The sequence below is a fragment of the Mus caroli genome, chromosome X (assembly GCF_900094665.2).
Source record: "Mus caroli chromosome X, CAROLI_EIJ_v1.1, whole genome shotgun sequence".
Classification (NCBI taxonomy): Eukaryota; Metazoa; Chordata; class Mammalia; order Rodentia; family Muridae; genus Mus; species Mus caroli.
This window is the reverse complement of record NC_034589.1, coordinates 2,095,554-2,099,910: the sequence shown is the minus strand read 5'-3', so window position 1 is coordinate 2,099,910 and position 4,357 is coordinate 2,095,554. Positions and strand designations below refer to the sequence as shown.

General features: G+C 47.9%; 1 pseudogene; it reads left to right on the top strand.

Annotated features, from left to right (window-relative positions):
* Positions 1–3,452: 3,452 nt before the first annotated feature.
* LOC110287537 lies at positions 3,453–4,164 on the top strand (annotated as a pseudogene).
* The last annotated feature ends 193 nt before the right edge of the window (positions 4,165–4,357 follow it).

Here is a 4,357-nt window from a genome sequence, read left to right as displayed (position 1 = left end):
TTGTGAGCCACCATGTGGTTGCTGGGATTTGAACTCTGGACCTTTGGAAGAGCAGTCGGGTGCTCTTACCCACTGAGCCATCTCACCAGCCCCGGGTACAAAGGTTTTTAAGTGCAGAAGAAGTTAAAGCAAGAGCATTGTTTGTCTTGTGGCACCACCGATGGTCCACAGAGGGAAATGGCAGTGTGCAATGGGATGTTTTCAGAAGCATCCTGTGTGAGTGGAGGCATAAACAAATGGGAACAGATATAAACAGAAGCATGCACAAACTTCATTCTCCCAAAAGAGGAGACACAAGGAACATCCATCTGGCAAAGGGCATTGGTCTATAACCCTCTGGGCTAAAGTTGTCATCCGTGATACCTGACTTGACCAACTACTGAAAGCCACTCTTCTGGCTTTAATATAATCTTATATCTTAATCTGTATAGAAAAACAGTGCCTTCACATCCTTCCCTCTTCCTCAATCATGTCTCATAACTTTTTTGTTTGTTTGTTTGTTTTGTTTTTCTCTAGACAAGGTTTTTCTATGTAACAGCCCTGGCTGTTCTGGAACTCACTCTGTAGACCAGGCTGGCCTTGAACTGGTCTCTGCCTCTTGAGTGCTTGGATTAAAGGAGTGCACCCCCCCCCCAGAATGTCTCTAATTTACCAGCTAATATAGTCATTCTCCTGAGACCAGACAGGAAACACATAGAGAAATTCTTACCTATGCAGTAAAAGAATTCCTGTCCCAGGCTTGGGGGTGTAGTTCAGTGGCAAAGCACTTGCCTAGCGTGTATGAGTGCCTGGGTCCCTGAATTACCAACAGTCAGTATTCTGATTGGGGCTTATATGAGAAAGAAGAAATATTTACTTGTGCTGGCTGGGTTTTCCCCATGATTTATTTATTTTTAATCACATTATGTCCCAATCTGCAGCACACACTGTTGTTCTTGGTGGTCATCCCATGGTACTGGCATCTCCAAAACTGCTGGGGTCTTGCACTACAATTGGGCTGCACTTTCACCAATAGGCTCTGTTCACGGTGCCAAGCCTCAACTTCTCTCCATGGCCCCATCAATCTTGGGGCTTCATTTGCTATGGAGGCTGCACTTTCAGTAATGGCCTCTCCTGGCTCTCACAGTGCTAAGCCTCAGCTGCTCTCCATGAACTCTCTACACCTTCAAACCAGTACCACCTGGGTGACTCTTACACTGCCAAGTTCAGCTGATAGAGCAAGGTACAAACTTGGCTGCCTCTGGAACATAGCTTTTAGATTTCACCTTGACAATGCTGGTCTTCTCCTCCTGCTCTTCTTCTTCCTCCTCTTCCTCCTCCTCCCCCTGCTTTTCTTTCTCTCTTCCTTCCTTTCTTTTTCTTTTTCTTTTTTTTGCCCTGTCTGTCCTGGAACTCACTCTGTGGACCAGGTTGGCCTCAAACTCAAGAGATCCACCTGCTTCTGCCTCCCTATTGCTGGGATCAAAGGCGTGCACCACTTCCACCTGGCATTAAGATTTTTTACTTTTGTGGATCTGTGTAAGTTCACTGTAGCTGTTTTCAGACACACCAGAAGAGGGCATACGATCTCTATAGATGGTTGTGAGCTACCATGTGGTTGCTGGGATTTGAACTCAGGACCTCTGGAAGAGCAGTCCGTGCTCTTAACTGCTGAGCCATCTCTCCAGCCCTCTGGTCTCTTCTAAATCACCATTAATTTCTCATTTACAGATGAGCAGACCTGAATATCCCAGCAAGGCAAAGGATTCACTTAAGTAGTTCTGCTACCTTGTTAAATCTTCAGCCCCTACTGACCAGAACCATGGAATATTAATTCAAAACAACAAATGGCCCCAGTAGTGTCTTTAAACTTCTCCCTGTCACTTCACAAGCCAGGTCTCTATCCTCGGCCTTGCTCTCAAAAGTTTCATCTTCCAACCTTTTACAGAACAGCTCATCAAGCAATGAAGACCCTCCCCAAAACAACGTGGCCAGGGTTGTCACAGCAATGCCCCACTCCTAACACCAATTTGTCTGAGTTAAGGTTACTATCGCTGGGATGGAACACCATGACCAAAAGCAACGTGGGGAGGAAAGGGCTCATTTCACTCACAGTTCCACGTAATAATAGGTCATCATCAAAAGCAGTGAGGACAGGAACTCCTAGGGCAGGAACCTGGAGGCAGGAGCAGATACAGAGACCCTGGAGGGTGCTAATTACTGGATTGTTCCTCATGGCTTGCTCAGCTGCTTTCTGAAAGAATCCAGGATCACCAGCCCAGGGGTGGCGCCACCCACAATGGGCTGGGCCTTCCTCCTCAATCACTAATTAAGAAAACGCCTCAGGAGAGGCCTGCAAACTCCCGGCCAGAACAATACACCATTGCCCTTCCCACCATCAGAGAGGCTCTATTTAGCACCTGATGGGAGCAGATTCGGAGACCTGCAGGGAAAAATTAGGCACCTCTGGAAACCCCAGGGAAGAGGGGGAGGACAAGTTGTAGAGGTCAGAGGGATCAAGGATTCCAGCAGGACACTGCCCACAGAATCAGTGAAGTAAGGCTCATAGGGGCTCAAAGACACTGAACCAACAACCAGGAGCCTGCATGGAGTTCGCTAGGCTCTCCGCATATGTTATGGTTGTATAGCTTGGTGTTCTTGCGAGACTCCTGGGAGCGGGGGCTGTCTCTGACTTTTTTGCCTGCTTCAGGGACCCTTTTCCTCCTACCGACTGGCCTGGTCCAGCCTTGATGTGAGGGTCTGTGGCTAGTCTTACCGCATCTTGTTATTGCAGTGTTTAGCAGGTATCCATGGAAGGCCTGCTCTCTTCTAAAGGGAAAATGCAGGAAAAGTGGATCTGGGGGAGAGGGGATTGGGAAGAGGTGGAGGGAGGGCAAACTGCATTTGAGATGTAATGTAGGAGAGAAGAAGAAAAAAGATTGATACAAATAACTGTCTTCAAAGTACCAGAGAACAGAAACGTAACCATTTAGAGAGGGGGAAAACCTTACAGGCCTGCCTACAGCCTGATCTTACCGAGGCATTTTCTTTGCTTTTTGTAATTTTGCTAGTTATGATAGGTAATGTAAATATTTTTAGAAATAGAGGGTTGTCAAGGGGGTCGCAACCCGCAGGTTGAGAAGTACCGTTTTACGTTGCTGAACTAGAGAGATGCCTTCAGTGCTTGAGTCCCAGCACCCACATCTAAGGGCTCACAAACACTTCTCACTCCACCTCCTGGAGGATCCAGAGTCCTTTCTTGCCTCCTTAGGCATACACACAGGCAAAATCCATGAAGTATGCTGGGCATGGTGGCACATGCCTTTAATCCAGCACTCAGGAGGCAGAGGCAGAGGCACGTGCATCTCTGTAAGTTTGAGGCCAGCCTGGTCTACATAGTTAGTTCCAGGACAGGTGGGACTGCATGGAGAGACCCTGTATTAAAAAAATAAGTAAACAAGTAGCAGAGAAAGATGGCGGCCGCCTTAGCTGTTCGTGGAGCGGGATCTGCACTGGTCTTTGGGCCTGAGGCTCTCACCCCAGACTGGGAAAACCGAGAAGTCTCCACAGGGACCACGATCATGGCTTTGTAATTTAATGGGGGTGTGGTTCTAGGAGCAGACTCCAGAATAACCACTGGGTTGTACATTGCCAATCGAGTGACTGACAAGCTGACCCCTATTTATGATTACATCTGCTGCTGCTCAGGCTCAGCAGCTGATACCCGAGCAGTAGCAGATGCTGTCAGTTACCAGATTGGTTTCCACAGTATTGAACTGAACAATTCTCCACTAGTACACATGGCTGCCAGTCTCTTAAGGAGATGTGTTACCGGTACAGAGAAGATCTGATGGCAGGAATCATCATTGTAGGCTGGGACCCTCAAGAAGGAGGGCAGGTGTCCTCTGTTCCCATGAAGGGTATAATGGTAAGACAGTCTTTGCCATCAGAGCCTCCGGAAGCTCATACATCTATGACTATGTTGATGCTATCCATCCGGAAGGCACGACCAAGGACGAATGTCTGCAGTTCACTGCCAATGCTCTCGCTTTGGCTAGGGAACACGAGGGCTCCAGTGGAGGAGTTATCCACTTGGCAGCCATTCAAGGATCAGGGGTAGAGCAGCAGGCGCTTTGAGGAGACAAGATCCCCAAGTTTACCATTGCCACTTTGCCACCTCCCTGAAGCCTAGATGCAAAAGCTAATAAACAGTTTGTTAAAGAAAAAAATAAGTAAACAAATATAATTTTAAAAACAAATGGTTGGCCGGGTGGTGGTGGCACATGCCTTTAATCCCAGCACTCGGGAGGCAGAGGCAGGTGGATTTCTGAGTTTGAGGCCAGCCTGGTCTACAAAGTGAGTTCCAGGACAGCCAGGG